General features: G+C 46.5%; 1 protein-coding gene across 11 annotated transcripts in view; it reads right to left on the reverse strand.

Moving 5' to 3' along the window:
* Positions 1 to 16,705, reverse strand: part of LOC310677028 (uncharacterized protein) — a gene marked incomplete at its 5' end in the record, with an annotated part of 49,223 nt that overhangs the window by 30,580 nt on the left and 1,938 nt on the right. The window contains 3 exons of one of the 11 annotated variants that reach the window (XM_083439320.1): positions 8,565 to 9,112; positions 15,530 to 15,577; positions 16,153 to 16,334. The exons of 1 other annotated variant lie outside the window; for it this stretch is intronic. Of the gene's footprint in view, positions 1 to 8,564; positions 9,113 to 9,489; positions 10,178 to 12,478; positions 12,865 to 14,291; positions 16,335 to 16,705 lie in introns of those variants that run through there. 9 more of the 11 variants (XM_083439323.1, XM_083439322.1, XM_083439324.1 and 6 more) reach the window with 9 other exon arrangements.

Below are 16,705 nucleotides of genomic sequence, written 5' to 3' on the forward strand. Positions count from 1 at the left end.
CTGGGCTTGCGATTAGTTAGAGGTGGAATGGGGAGGGGGGTAAACGACTGTGGAACATCAGTACATATTGGAGGGCATCATGCGTGCTACACATTTTGGCCCCATTGAAATTTCTCAGGAGGAAACGCTTGAGTGTGTACTGGTACACAGTCTTTAGTCCGGAGAGGGCACTTGTATGCTGAAGGGCCTTGTGCAGTTGTGTAGTGTGAGAGGGGGCCACAGGGGCAGTTGCCCCATGTGCAAAATTGTTAGGGGCTGCAAAATTTCAACACCTAGTGCTGCCTCAATACAGCTGTGGCTTCCGTCGCTGGGCTCCATTGAAAATGGCTTCTCCATGCGAAGCAAGAAGTGACTTCTCCAGACAGCGGAGTGCTGCCTCAATACAGCTGTGGCTTCCGTCGCTGGGCTCCATTGAAAATGGCTTCTCCATGCGAAGCAAGAAGTGACTTCTCCAGACAGCGGAACAACTCTTTTCTTATCTTTGCAGCTGGGATCTCCTGGGTGACATGGATGCCGTTAGGCAGTTGAATGTGCATGCGTACTCCGTTTCCTTCCCTCCCCCCTCCCTCTGCGCAGCCCAGGGCACTGGCAACCCACGCTATGCCACTAGCCTTACGACCATAGTGTAGAATTGTGTGGAGCAGAAGCAATGCCACTGTCCCTTTCCTCTCAAATACAGTGGTACCTCAGGTTACATACGCTTCAGGTTACAGACTCCGCTAACCCAGAAATAGTACTTCAGGTTAAGAACTTTGCTTCAGGATGAGAACAGAAATCGTGGTGGCGGCGCAGCAGCAGCGGGAGGCCCCAGTAGCTAAAGTGGTGCTTCTTCAGGTAAAGAACAGTTTCAGGTTAAGAACGGACCTCCGGAACGAATTAAGTACATAACCAGAGGTACCACTGTATAATGAGATTTCTCCTGCTAGGTCCTTTGAGGACCCTTTGGGTAGGTACCACCAAGTCCAGAGGACTTAAATGGATGCAGATCAAACAAAATAACGCACCATTCTTTTTGTTTGTTGTTGTGTTCTTGGCTTTATAGATTTGTTGTAGAAGCTGAGTGTCATAATGATACGTTTCTGCCGTGCACTTAGAAGATGGCAGATGGTGTTTTAAGGCAGAACAACGCTGCACAGCATGCTTTGTTTGGTTTTCGGCACACTTGTTGGCAGTTTTCTAACACGCCAAAGCCTTATCCCAGAGGAAAGATAATCTGTTTAGCTTAGTGGTGGCCTATCTGTTTCTCCCCATGGTACCCCATGCCGACGGTTTTTGACAATTTGCAAAAGAAGGCAACACTGTCTGGGGTTCTTGAATGAGGGAAATCCGGTGCTGTCGTGTGTGTTTGATTGACGCCAGGACTTGCGATGTCAGTCAAGATAACCGGTGGGAGAGCTCTTTCATAACAATTGGTTATTACATCACAAACCACTTAGAAACCTTTCCCCATCCTTTATTACTACTGTTACTGTTATTTTAATTTACTACCCAACCACAACGATCAATGGGATGGAGAAGCTTCCCTGCAAGGTAAAGTTACAGATCGGGACTTTTTAGTTAGGCAAGGAAGAAGCTGACGTGATAGGAGTTTGTAAAATTCTGCATGGCTGTCTGATCCTCCTCCCTCCCTCCCTCATGGCAGGCTGCCAGTAACGAAAAAACAAGAAGCTCTTACCATGGTATTTTAGTCACTATTCACAGAGAGGGACATAGGATGTTGCCTCTTTGATAGTGGCGTTGCTCCAAGTAAAGTCCCACCCCCCCGTCTCTACTATTCTACATCATTCCTGCATTGGCTGATCTGTGCTTTCTGTTGGCTTTTTGCAGTATGGTAGCGCTGCAGAGAGCTTGCTGGGGAGACCATGCATTAAAAAGGGACTCAAAAATAACTTAAACAAGGTTTTAATAAGGAAAAACAAAAACTCCTTATACACTAAATACATCAACAACCAAACCAGACCCAACCACCAACCCATCCCCCAGGGTAATGGCAGAGCTAGGTGCTGCTCCTTATATACTACACCCAATTCCTGACACAGCTTAATCAATGCAACTCAGCAGCACCTGCTATGTTTCACAGCTGTAAAGCTGGATCTCGTTATTTAGCTCTGGCCCCTTAAAGATATACACATCGGGTGAAACAATGATGAACCTTTACATTTAAAGAAACAATTCAACAATTCTGTGCTCCTACTCTCAATGCCCGTCTGGTGCTGGTCGGTCAGGAATGCTTTCTAAAGTCACGACTGTCAGCTGTCTCTCCCCTGGTGCTTCTTTCTCCTCCTGCCAATCTCCCAATATTTCTTAGCTTCTCCACTTTGTAGCCTCTGAATGATGACCTTCTGCAAACCACTGTTCTAAATCTATACAGTGGTATCTCTGGTTGCGAACGGGATCCATTCCAGAGGCCCGTTTGCAACATGAGCAGAACGCAACCTGCACGGGGGTGTCTGCGCACGCGCGGGTTGCGATTCGCCGCTTCTGCGCATGACGTCATTTTGTGCGTATGCGCAAGCAGCAAAACCCGGAAGTGACCCTTTCCAGTACTTTCGGGTCGCCGAAGGACGCAACCTGAAAAAAGTATCATAAAGCAAAGGTAACATGAGGTATGACTGTAGTGTCCTTCTGTTCCCAGGAAGGTCCAAGAGAAGTGGGAGGCGGTCTCCACCATTCCTCCTCCGATGTCCAGTCCCTGATACAGAAGGGTTTTCCTTCCTTTAACACTAGAACTTGTGGTCTAGTGGATGTTGCAAGATGACAGACAGATCAAAGAAAGTACAGTGGTACCTCAGGTTAAGTACTTAATTTGTTCCGGAGGTCCGTTCTTAACCTGAAACTGTTCTTAACCTGAAGCACCACTTTAGCTAATGGGGCCTCCCGCTGCTGCCGTGCCGCCGGAGCACGATTTCTGTTCTCATCCTGAAGCAAAGTAATATTTCTGGGTTAGCAGAGTCTGTAACCTGAATTGTATGTAACCTGAAGCATATGTAACCTGAGGTACCACTGTAGTGGTATATAAACACTTTTACAAATAAATAGAATACAATTCTGCTGCTGGCTCTATCTGTAACTGAAGTCTGTATTTTTGTTCTATGCTGTTTTAACCTTAATGTTCAATTTGGTTTAGAGACTGTATATATTCACCCTCAGTACCTCTTGGTAAAGGGTGGATTATAAATACTATCCTAATACAGTGGTACCGTGGGTTACATACGCTCCAGGTTACATATGCTTCAGGTTACAGACTCCGCTAACCCAGAAATATTACCTCTGGTTAAGAACTTTGCTTCAGGATGAGAACAGAAATCGGGCTGGGGCGGCGCAGCGGCAGCAGGAGGCCCCATTAGCTAAAGTGGTGCTTCAGGTTAAGAACAGTTTCAGGTTAAGAACAGACCTCCAGAACGAATTAAGTTCTTAACCTGAGGTACCACTGTAATAATAATAGTAGTAAAACAACAAGAACAACAGCACAACATTTCCTTGCCTACAGGGTTCCCCCACCCACCTTGTAATGGAGTGTGGGGAAAGATGAAGATCTTTTGAACTAGAGTGGTACCTCTTGTTACAAACTTAATTCATTCTGGAGGTCCGTTCTTAACCTGAAACTGTTCTTAACTAGAAGCATGCTTTTGCTAATGGGGCCTCTTGCTGCCGCTGGCACAAGATTTTCGTTCTCATCCTGGGGCAAAGTTCTCAACTCGAGGTAACACTTCCGGGTTAGCAGAGTTTGTAACCTGAGGCGTTTGTAACTCGAGGTACCACTGTATTTAATTGGAAAACTTGTGTCACTGGTGACAGCCGAAGACAACAGACTCAACAGACTTCCTTGTTTTCTGGATGCAGGTATAGAAAAGAAACATCAGCACATCTCTCTCCTCTGTCACAGTCACTGCACTCTATTTACTTGTTGGTTTGCATGGCGATGTGTGATGGTTCTGTTGCCACCTTAAGTGTGTATTTTTTGATGCTGTGTCTGCTTGAATGCCTGACTTCAGGCATGTCTGCATGGAACATTTCCCACATTTCCCCCCCTGTTTGTTTTCTTGCTTGAAACAGAATGGATTTAACCCTAACCAGATTATTATTTGTCTGGGCATCAGCTGAACTTTCGTTTTTGAAAGTTTCCTTTGGCAGCCGGCCCAGAGATGTCAGTGCAATAATTTAGCTTTTGCTGATTTAGAAGGCCTAAAATACAGCTGGGTGTGAGTTTGAATAATGAGAGCTCATCTTGTAATTCATATTGTTCCCCATCCAAACTTGGACCACGTTGGCTCAGATTATTTACACACCCACCCCTATCCTTTGGAAAGCACCAGGGCTGTTTCATAGTTCATATTATGTCTTGCATGTATTTTAGAGGGGTGGTATTTATATCCTGCTTTTCACTGTAGGGATGTGTTCCCATTACCGCCGTACAGTGAAGTTGTTTCCTAGAGTCAGTGTGGTCTAGTGATTAAGAGCGGTGGACTCATAATCTGGTGAACCGGGTTCGCTTCCCCGCTCCTCCACATGCAGTTGCTGGGTGACCTTGGGCCAGTCACACTTCTCTGAAGTCTCTCAGCCTCACTCACCTCACAGAGTGTTTGTTGTGGGGGAGGAAGGGAAAGGAGAATGTTAGCCGCTTTGAGACTCCTTCGGGTAGTGATAAAGTGGGATATCAAATCCAAACTCTTCTTCTTCTACAGGGATGTCTTTACCCTATAATAATATAGGGCCCAATTTAAAGTGCTGTCTTTGACATAAAGCCTTAAATGGCTCAGGACTGTAATACAGTGGTGCCTCGGGTTAAATACTTCATTCGTTCCGGAGGTCTGTTCTTAACCTGAAACAGTTCTTAACCTGAAGCACCACTTTAGCTAATGGGCCTCCTGCTGCCGCCACCCAGTTTCTGTTCTCATCCTGAAGCAAAGTTCTTGACCTGAGGTACTATTTCTGGGTTAGCGGAGTCTGTAACCTGAAGCGTATGTAACCCGAGGTACCACTGTACCTCAAGGACTGCCTCTCTCCATATGAACCTGCCTGCACCCTGAGATCATCTTCTGAGGCCCTCCTTCGTTTGCCTCCTCGACGAGAGGTCTGGAGAGTGGCAACATGAGAATGGGCCTTTTCTGCCGTGGCTCCCCATCTGTGGAATGATCTCCCCAGGGAGATTCTCCTGGTGCCTTCATTATATATTTTTAGGCACCAGGCAAAAACGTTCCTCTTTAACCAGGCCTTTGGTTAAATCCAATGCCCTTTTAAAATGTGTTGGGAAGGGGGCAGGGACAATTGGGTTGTTTTTTGTTTTTATTACAGTGGTACCTCGGGTTACATACACTTCAGGTTACATATGCTTCAGGTTACAGACTCCGCTAACCCAGAAATAGTACCTCGGGTTAAGAACTTTGCTTCAGGATGAGAACAGAAATCGTGCTCTGGCAGCGGGAGGCCCCATTGACTAAAGTGGTGCTTCAGGTTAAGAACAGTTTCAGGTTAAGAACGGACCTCCGGAACGATTTAAGTACTTAACCTGAGGTACCACTGTATTAATTTTGTGTTTTCATATTGTCATTTTATGTTGAGAACCGCCCTGAGACCTGCATTTGTATAGGGCAGTATACAAATTTATTTATTTATATGTCATCCATCTGACTGGGTTGCCCCTAGGCAAAGTTGTTCACACCTGGCCAGAAACAGGTGGCTTAAGGACTCCAATTGAGTGAGGCTGTTTTGAGAAGCAATACATCCAACACTAGTATCTTACAACAAACTACAGGATAATGTAGTTCATCCAGCATGTGAACACGGATTAAAAACTGGCAATGGAAACTCACAACAAACTGTGGAGTGTAAATGCAGCCTAAGGTTGCAGGCCAGCTTAATGTCGAAACTGATAAAAACAAACGACAGGCAAAACACGAGGCATGAACATTATTGTAACACATTTCTGATCTGATAAGAACCATTTTCTTCTTCTGCCACTTCCGAAAGGCTCGATGAGGACGATGTCTCATACTAAAATTGTGGTTCTGAAAGTTGCTATAGGATATTGAAACACCGTAATTTGTTTTTAAAGGTTCTCGCTGGGGGTGGCCAGAAATTGGGCATTTTCCCACCAAATGTCTGGCTAGCTTTGGAAATGATGGAGCTGTGCTGGGTGCTCAAACACGCCCACTGTGGGTGCCCCACAATTGGCACTGAGATTGACTGAAGCTAGGAAAAGCCATTCAAAAACATAAGGCATGAAGTGGTTTTCTATAGATGCTGCAGTGAACATTTTGTTTCCTGCCACATTTGCAACAGCCATGATGGGGTCCAGTCCTCCTTCTCCACCTATCCATCTTCTCTGCCTCTTCCCACCCCCATTTCCACCCCACCCAGTTACCTGTCTGCTACAACTGGTGTCCCAGTACTGGGTTCTCAATCAAGTAGTGGCCACTGCCAGTGAAGCATGGCTTAAAATCATGACAATAGCATGAGCTTCATGCTCAAGCGGTGTATATAAATTTTATGAAATAAATATATGGAGGGAGGCACCATGCATCTCCACAGGCAGGTTTCCCAGACACATTATGCTCCATGCTGAAATCAAATCTCTTATCGTCATGGTGGTGGTGATATGGAGAAACTTTCTGGGGGGAATATCAATATACGGTACATGAATATATTGACTTTTTTCAGAGAAGTGCCACAACCTAGAAGTCAAGGGACAAGGACTAGATTTCTGTGAAACAAGAAGCCCATAGCCAAGGAACCAGCCCGTTTGTTTACACAGAAGATATTATTCAAACTATGGAATCTGTTCCACCAAGATGAAGCGATGGCCGTCAACTTGGGACAAATTCACGGAGGATAATATCATCAGTGGGTACTAATTCTCATGGCCACGTTCTACCTTCAGCCTTCAATGCACTAGGCCTGGGGTGTCCAATTTCCAAGAGACTGTGATCTACTCCCACTATAAATAAACTGGCAGTGATCTACCCATTGGATTGACCAGAGTTTTGGGGGAGGATCAGCCAAAGTTGTTGAGCTTTTTTGGGGGGAGAAGATCGACCAGGTACACCCCGCAATTGACAGGTAGATCGACCCATTGTACACCCCTGCACTAGGGCATCCAAACATCAGCTGCTGGGGATCACAAGTGGGAGAGGGCTCTTGTGGTCATCACTTGCTTGTGGGTTTCCCTTAAGTATCTAGTCGACCACAGTGAGAACAGGGTGCTGGACCGCATGAGCCACTGGCCTCATCCAGCTAGACGACTCTTCTGTTCTTAAATAAGCATTTGCAACTCAGGCTCTCTTCCACAGCTTTTCAGCCCCCAGCTGCTTCCCTTTGCCTTATTATGTGATAATACTTCTTCAACAATAGAAGCCAGAATTCCCCTGTTAGGGTCTAGACGATAGGTCTAGTAACTGCTTCCTTTAACTACTTGTCAGACTTCCTAGCATTCTTGTCTCTCTCCCCTGACCTTCATTGCTATGATGTCCCCCCCCCCCCCAAGTTGCTTGCCCTTTTCTCCAAGCCACCTATCCTTCTATCAGGCTCTCTCTCAATCCATTAGCTTAGTCTGCACAGTCCATTAAGCTTACCTGCCTCTAGGATTCCTATCCTTAGCCTCTGGACATTCAGGAACTCTTTCCGATTCTTAGCTTGTCTGCACGTGAGATTTCAATCCCAGCCAAATCGACAATTTCCTCTTCCCTCACAGAAGCTGGTCTGCAAATGTGTTCTCCGAAGAATACTCTGCTTCACTCAGCCAATCACTGTTAGAGGTTTTACTGCCACAAGCACAATATACCATGTTTTTCGCCCTATAGGACGCACTTTTTCCCCTCCAAAAATGAAGGGGAAATGTGTGTGCGTCCTATGGGGCGAATGCAGGCTCCTTGGCTTCAGCGATAGCAACGCGAAGCCTCCAAAGCCTGTGCTCCGGAGGCTTCGCATTGCTTTCGCTGAAGCCAGGAGAGTCTGCTCTTTGAGGCGGGCGGTGGGGGAAAGCAGCGCTTCCCCCCACCCCCACAAGCTGGGGGGGGCAGCGGGAAGGCACGCGACGCCTAAGCGCTGCTCCCCGACCTGGCTTTGAGGCTGGCAGTGGGGGAAAGCAGCGGTTCCCCCCACCGCCAGCCCCACAAGCTGGGTCGAAAAGCCTGCTGGAGCCGCTCACTCTTTAAAGGGTGCGCGGCTTCTGCTGGCTTTTCTACGAGGGGGGGAATTCCCCCCCTCGTAGAAAAGCCCGCAGGAGCCGCGCACCCTTTAAAGAGCGCGCCGCTCTTGGGGGCTTTTCCCCGAGGAGGGACAAGGGACTGACTGGCCGTTTCAGTCCCTTCTCCCCCGTGGTTGAAAAGCCCGCAGGAGTCGCGCGTGGCTCCTGTGGGCTTTTGTGGGAGGTGGGGGAATTCCACCACCTCCTGCAAAAGCAGGGAGAAGGTCTTGGAGTAGCGCACAGGCTGCGTGCAGCCTGTCCGCTGCTCACAGAGCTGCGGGGGGGGGGATAATATTTCCCCCCTTGATTTCCCCCCCTGAAAACTAGGTGCGCCCTATGGGCCAGTGCGCCCTATAGGGTGAAAAATACGGTCCTGTAGATAGTACCTATAAAAAAAATCTATAGGGGAATCTCTCATTTGTTCACTATTGTCAGCAGCTATCTTTTTTCCGAGATAATGGAAGAGTACACCTTTGGGAGTTAAGTCAAACTCTTGGAGAGTTACAGTGCCTGCTGTGGCTGTAGAGACTGTTATGGGAGAGACATGTTTTGTTGCAGCTGGGGCAGATGAAGGCGTCCAGTTGTGCTGCTTCAGATGCACCATGGCGTTTCTTCTGTCTGTGCTCCTCCAAGCGGTCATTCCTCCTCTGGTCACTGCTGTGGGTACACAACCTGTCTGTCTGTCTCCAGGCACTGTGGTCATCTGCAAGGGATTCCCACATAGCTGGCTTCATGTTGCCAACCTTCATGTTTGCAGACACCTTTGGCGCCTGATGCCAGCTTCCCGTGGAGCACGTCCTTGGGGATCCTGCCATCCTCCATTCTGTGGACATGTCCAAGCCAGCATAGATAGCGCTGAGACAGGAATGCAAAAATGCTGGGAAAATGTGGGCTTGGGAGAGCGCATCTTTGCTTGAGAATGTCCTGCTAACAATGCAATATTATACAAGCAATGTCACTTCTTCTTCTTACTATCGATATCTACCAACATGCCATTTCACTTTTGCATATCACTATATTAGAAACTGGCAGGATCGTGGGTGGCTCTGTGGGTTAAACCACTGAGCCTAGGACTTGCCGATCAGAAGGTCGGCAGTTCGAATCCCTGCGATGGGGTGAGCTCCCGTTGCTCGGTCCCTGCTCCTGCCAACCTAGCAGTTCGAAAGCACGTCAAAGTGCAAGTAGATAAATAGGTACCGCTCTGGCAGGAAGGTAAATGGTGTTTCCGTGCACTGCTCTGGTTCACCAGAAGTGGCTGTCATGCTGTACACTGGCTCCCTTGGCCAGTAAAGCAAAATGAGCGCCGCAACCCCAGAATCGTCTGCGACTGGACCTAACGGTCCGGGGTCCCCTTTATATTAGAAACTGACACCTTGTCCACCTAGACATCTCTCTCTTCCCAGTGAGTTTCGTTTAGCAAGGGTTGGCACAGCATTTTTTAAAAAAATAAATAAATTAGTGTAGGCAACAAAGCCTTATATAATTTTGCACATTCCTCTTGGCTGAAGTAGTCCGGTATTATGCTAGTTTCTATGCAGAGAACTCTAGCTTGCAATTGACCTATCCCTGCCCTTTAGCTGAGCCAAGCGAGCTTATCCTCAGCTCTGCTCTATTTGCCTGTCATGAAATAACTTTAAAAAGTCCCCAGCAACCCAATGTTTTCCCTACAGGAAGTGTCCTTGCTCTGCTGGGGGTTAATGGCTCTTCCTGTGCTCCCCAATGTTCACCAGCGATCTGAGCTATCTTCTGTCTTCTCTCTGCCATAGCCCAGCAGCCAAATTCATTATCATCAACAGAACTGCTCTATTAGGACATAAAGAAGTGCCTTCTGGATCACGCCAATAACCCATCGAGTCCAGCATCCTGTTCTCACAGTGGCTGACCAGATGCTTGTAGAAAAATCACAAGGCAGATTCAGGTATTAATGCATTCTTCTTTCCTGCAGTTTCCAGCAACGGGCATTTCCTTTGCTATGGGTTTATCACCACACTGCTAAGAAAACAAATGAATAACCCTCAATAGCACACACACACAAATATGACATGGCCAGTGGATAATATTTATTAGGCAAAAGACAATTATGCACTATACATGTTACCTAGCATTTGAGACAAAAGGTATTTGCTTATTGGTGGAGTTAAGAAAGCCTATATAGGATTTGGGCTCAGCAGCCACCATGTGTATTTTCCTCAACAGCTTTTTGACCTTCGACTGTAGGGTGAGATAGTTTCACTTCTTAATTTAGTGATCTTAATCAGGGTGTGGATTCATGCTGTTCGGATCCCTGATTATCGTCTTCCAAAGCAACTACTCTATTCCCAACTTAAGAATGGAAAGCGAATGCTGGTGGACAACAAAAGAAGTTTAAAGTCGCTCTCAAGGCAAACCTTAAAAAAAAATGTAGTATAAGCACTGATAATTGGCCTGCGAGAACTCCAACTGGAAAACAGCTTTTACCAAAGGTGTTGTGGACTTTGAAGACGCACAAGTTCAGGGTGAAAAGGAGAAATGAGCTAAGAGGAAGACACGTTTGGCAAAACCTCTCTGTGATCAACTCCCACCCGGAAACTTGGGTCTCATCAAGAGTCTCATTATCCTCTAGCAATTGAGCCATCAACCTATCACTTGTGGAAAGAAAATAACTGAATATGTTAACAAAGTGACTGTCTGCTGCTGAGGAAAAATCACAATTTGGGTTTGATTATACAGTGGTGCCTCGCAAGACGAAATTAATCCGTTCCGCGAGTCTCTTCGTCTTGCGAAGCAACCCTATTAGCGGATTAGCGTTATTAGCGGCTATTAAAGGCTTAAGGGATTAGCGGATTAGCTGCTAAAAGGCTATTAGCAGCTTAGCGCCTTAGAAAAAGGGGGTGGGGAGCGAAAAAACCCCTCAAGAATCGCAAGACATTTTCGTCTTGCGAAGCAAGCCCATAGAGAAATTCGTCCTGCAAAGCACCTCTGAAAACGGAAAACCCTTTCGTCTAGCGGGTTTTCCGTCTTGCGAGGCATTCGTCTTGCGGGGCACCACTGTAGTTTGTAACAGGGCTTTTCTTCAGCCGGAACTTGACAGAACTCGTTTCTGGCACCTCTCAGGTGGGCTCCATTGCCATTCTAAGAGAATTTGGGCGGTGTTCATGGTGAGTTCCGGCACCTCTTTTTCTAGAAAAATAGCACTGATTTCTAGAAATAGTGATATGGGGAAAGGACACACTCTATGGTGCATACCAGGAGCAGTTGTGGTTAGTTATGGCACTGTGTCCAACTATGTAACTACTCAGAGTAAGCCTATTAAAACCAGTGGACCTGTTTGTCAAATCAATTTGTTTTGATTGGTCTACTAACAGTGGATATAATTCTTTCTCTTCATATACAGTGGTACCTCAGGTTAAGAACTTAATTTGTTCTGGAGGTCCGTTCTTAACCTGAAACTGTTCTTAACCTGAAGCACCTGCTGCCGCTGCTGCAAGATTTCTGTTCTCATCCTGGGGCAAAGTTCTTAACCCGAGGTATTATTTCTGGGTTAGCGGAGTCTGTAACCTGAAGCGTCTGTAATCTGAAGCGTCCGTAACCTGAGGTACCACTGTAATTGATTCGTTTCAGTTACACACACACACACACACACACACACACACCCCAAATGACCCCTGGGTTGCTAATGAGTAACTTTGAACCCTGATTAGATCATGGTATCAAACACTTCCCAGCACTTGCTAAAGGCTAACTTTTTTCAGTGTGGTAATGACTCGTTTTCATTTTAGCTTTCATTTGCGATGCTCCTTCTTCCTCTTCTTGTCTGCATCTCCAGCGATTGCGTACAATGCGGCACATGAGGTGGAAAATCCCAATGGGCCTCTTGCCTTGCAGAATACATTTGCCACCCTCTGATGACGCCCCACACATGCTGCCAAGCGATGCGTGCCTCTGCCTCATTCTGCACAGAACCAGCCGTGCCGGACATTTTCTCTCATCATTCCCCAACCTGGTGCCATTCAGATGTTTCGGACTCCAACTCCCATCAGCCCCAGGCATCATGACCAATGGTCAGGGTGGTTGGAAGTTGTAGTCCAAAACATCTAGAGGGCACCACGTTGGAGAATGCTGTTCTTTTTTAGCCTTCTTTACCTGTACCTTACCCCATGTTCCTCCTTTTACAGAGATAGCAGAGTCCTTATAAATATCAGATAAAGTGATGACGATCCTGTTTCTGGACTATACTTTTCAAATTGCAGATTGAGACTTTTATGATTGAGTGGTCCTGCATATGAGAAGAAGAAGAAGAAGAAGAAGAAGAAGAAGAAGAGGAGTTTGGATTTGATATCCCACTTTATCACTACCCGAAGGAGTCTCCAAGCGGCTAATATTCTCCTTTCCCTTCCTCCCCCACAACAAACACTCTGTGAGGTGAGTGGGGCTGAGAGACTTCAAAGAAGTGTGACTAGTCCAAGGTCACCCAGCAGCTGCATGTGGAGGAGCGGAGACGCGAACCCGGTTCACCAGATTACGAGTCTACTGCTCTTAACCATTACACCACACTGGCTCTCAATATACACTGAGTATACTGGGAAGAAGGTTTGGCCAGAATATTCCCCCTTGACTTCTGTATTTCTGTAGGCGAAGAACCGTATGGCTTTGGAGTTTCTTCATATGGTAGAAGGTGTACATGAGACCTCTCCTGCAGGCTGAAATAGCATGAACCAAAACAAAGAGAACAAGGCTGAGGTCTCCCTCGATTCATTTTTTTCTAAATAGAAACATGCACTTCATTTATTTTTCATACGCACAATAATTCTGCATATTAAGCTTACAGTCACCAGCGAATTTGCTAGCCATTAAGTCCAGCTGAGCTCACACTTTAACAGTCCCATAGTGATTGTGCACACATTGGTTTTCATGGCAGGGGGTGGCACGAGGAATGCGAACCAGAGATGGGAGCTCAGCATCGGCCGCAAGGCAACAGCCACTCAAATGGCTAAGCCAAGCACCAAACAAAATCCAGCCACCATTATAGGTGCCTAGGAAGCTGGTCTGAAGTCAGAACATTGGTCTACCTAGCCCCATATTTTCTACCCTGACTAGCAGTCGAATCTGCCTATGTTCTCAAGTGCAGAAGTCCTGTTCTTCAGTAGGACTAGCATGCTGCCTCCCTCACTGCATTTCAGTTCAGTTTTGTGTGTTGCTGTACACCTGGCCATGTTTCCATGTTGCCCCTTGCCTAGTGGGTGGAGATATATTTGTCCGCTGCGATTTGCCTGCCTGGTTACCCCCATCCCTCCACCCACCTCATCTCCTTCCTTGAGCAAACTTGTGAAAAGCTAAGCCTACAGGCACTTGGAACTAGGAAGCCAGAGCTTCGTATTAAGGGCTAGAACAGGGGTCAGCAACCTAAGGGGTTGCTTAACCGGCCCATGGACCCCCACTGCCCGCTCCTGTGCACCACGTTAAACCGGCATGGATCAGAGCAGGGACCGCCTTCCGCGACGCTGGCTGGCTTCCCATTGGCTCCTGCAGCTAATAATAATAATAATAATAATAATAATAATAATAATAATAATAATATATTATTTATACCCTCCCATCTGGCTGGGCTTCCCCAGCCACTCTGGGCGGCTTCCAACCGAATATTAAAAACAATATAGCGTCAGACATTAAAAACTTCCCTAAACAGGGCCACCTTCAGTTGTCTTTTAAAAGTAAAATAGTTGTTTATTGCCTTGACATCTGCTGGGAGGGCATTCCACAGGGTAGGCGCCTCTACCGAGAAGGCCGGTGTTATGTGGTCTCGGCAGCCACTCACAGTCACCAGTCTAGCTTTTTTTTAAAAAAAAAAAATATTTTTTTATTAAGTTTTGACACAAAAAGTAAAACAAAAAAGAAACAAACAGAAATAACAGAAAAATACAGAATTACAAAGACACAAAACATCAAAAAAGAAAAAAAGCAACAATAAAAACAATTCCATTTTCATAATATTTTTTGCATTCACTTATTTCATTGACTTCCCCATACCTCCCTTCACTGTATTCCACACAGTCACCAGTCTAGCTGCCGCATTCTGGATTAATTGAGTTTCCGAGTCACCTTCAAAGGTAGCCCCACGTAGAGCGCATTGCAGTAGTCCAAGCCGGAGATAACTAGAGCATGCACCACTCTGGCAAGTTGTGGCTGACCAGATTGCCTGCAGGAAAGCTGCAAGCAGGACCCGAGTGCAAGAGCACTCTTCCTGGATCCTGTGGTTTCTAGCAACTGGTATTCAGAGCATTGCAGCCTCTGACTGTTAATGCTAGGCATTGATAGCCTTGTCCTCTGTGATGCCACCTTTATTTTCACTACCCAAGCTGTTGGAAAGGATTTAAAATTAAGCATTGCTTTCATCCCTCGGGAGGTTGTAGACTCTCCTTCCTTGGAGATTTTTAAGCAGAGGTTGGATGGTGAACTGTCATGGATGCTGTAGTTGAGATTCCTGCATCGCAGGGGGTTGGACTAGATGACCCTCAGGTCCCTTCCAACCATACAATGCTGTGATTCTATGATCTGTGTATGTGCACAGAGGACACACATCCCCTGCCATGGAAGAGAAGGTTGGTGTTGCAAATTTGCACAAATTTGCAAATTATTCAGTCCAAATTTGGATTGAATAAGGCTACAGTCTGGACCGAAGCTAGCTGGTGTGTGTGTGGGGGGAATGCATCAAACCACATATTTAACAAAAAAAACCTACAGGATACCTCTGGTGCAGAACATGGTGGCTTGGCTGCCTCTGGGGGCAAACTGCCACCAGCAGATGACACCTTGCTTTCAGGATTTGCACCAGCTACCGATCTGAAACCAGGCCAGGTTCCAGTTGTTGGCCCTATAATATGATGCCCTGTACAGCTCAGGGACAGGTTTCTTGAGAGATCGACTTTCCTCCTTATATACCCAGTAGATTGCTGTGGTCTGAGGGAGAGATTCCCCTGCAAGATCCAAAGATCTCAGAAGTGCGTTCCGCAGTAATTCCGTGCAGGGCTTTTAATGTGGCGACCCCCATTTTGTGGAACAGCATTCCTGTCAAGATTTGACAGGCAACCACCAGCAGCGTTTTCTGGAAACAATTCAGGACATTTTCCTTCTGACAGCCTCCCCTGTTGGATGAACGGGTCTTTATGTGGGTCCACTCGTTAGTCATATTTTAAATGCATCTGTTGCTCCTGTGTTTTCCACTGTTTCTAATCACCTTGTGTGTTAATCGCTTTGAGAGGGTGGTTTAGAAGACAGCTGATAAATAAATGGTAATAATAATAATAATAATAATAATGATGATGATGATGATGTATTCACAGGCTTGGTCTCTGCCTCCTTCCTGACCTTTCACCTGCATCTCTGGAGGGTACCACACACTACTGGCAGAGCATCCTACACAACACAACACAACACATGAGATGTGTGGGATGCAAGCCCAACAATGCGCATAAGCTTGTTGTACTTTTGCAACCCAACCGATCACAAAGTTACACGTCGTAAGAAAAATATTAGAGAGAGACATTGCGAACGAACGTGTACTTAATCAGTAGTCCCTGCCGTCACTGTCATGTAGTGAACTGCGGCAAAAATATATTTTTCTACCATTTGTTGGGTGGGTGGGGAACTAAACAAAACTCTCCGCAGAAAAGGGGTTGGGAGTAGAGAAAGGAATTTCTTCAAAGTGTTCAGAAGGGGACTGTTGCTTACTGAACTTAATATCACAGGGTGGACAAGGGTTTTCTGTGCCCCTTCACTTTAACCCTTTTTTTAAAAAGTTCATTGCAGAGGGCACAAGGCTTTTCGCTCAGCTTGATTGGCCAAAGTTTCCAGAATGCTGTTGTTCCCAAAGTTGGGGCCGGCACATCCGTGAGGCAAGGTGAAGTGACCGCCTCAGGCTGAGGGGCGGATTCGCAGATTCCAACCAGATATTTATTCCTCCCTTGTCCCTGATGTTGATCTTAACTCACCCTTTCTTCTCTGGTGGGGAGAGGGCACCATTTTGTGGTTCACCTCGGGTGCCAATATGTCTTGGACCAACGCTACCCAAGGCATTCTGGGAAGTGTCGCCAGGAGGAAGTGCTGCAAGGCACTCTCTGCTACTTCCTGCAAGCCACCGTTCCTGCTGAGACCCGGTAAAGCAGCTTCCCTCCTAAAAAAACCAAGAGAAATTCTACCATTGTCCTGAAAGCAGCAGCAGATTGGTCCAGTTTTTGCAAGAGGACAATATTTGGGCGTGGGGATATTGTGTGAGTGTGATTTCAGCCCAGCCATAAGTATGACATTTTGGGTTATTGCTTAGGCTGACTACACCACCTGAGACCCAGAACCCAAATTTCAGTGCTCAGTTCTGAAACATATTGTGTGCCATTGAGTAACAACTGCCCTGCTTCCACATAACTCGACTGGAAAATAAGTAGCGATGAGTAGCCCAGCCTTTGCCAACTTGGTATCTCTGCCAGATGTTTTCGACCACAACTTCCATCACCATGGCTGTGGTGGTCTTAAACATCTGGAGGGCAC

Source organism: Podarcis tiliguerta, assembly GCF_965153285.1.
Source record: "Podarcis tiliguerta genome assembly, chromosome: 1".
NCBI classification, from domain to species: domain Eukaryota; kingdom Metazoa; phylum Chordata; class Lepidosauria; order Squamata; family Lacertidae; genus Podarcis; species Podarcis tiliguerta.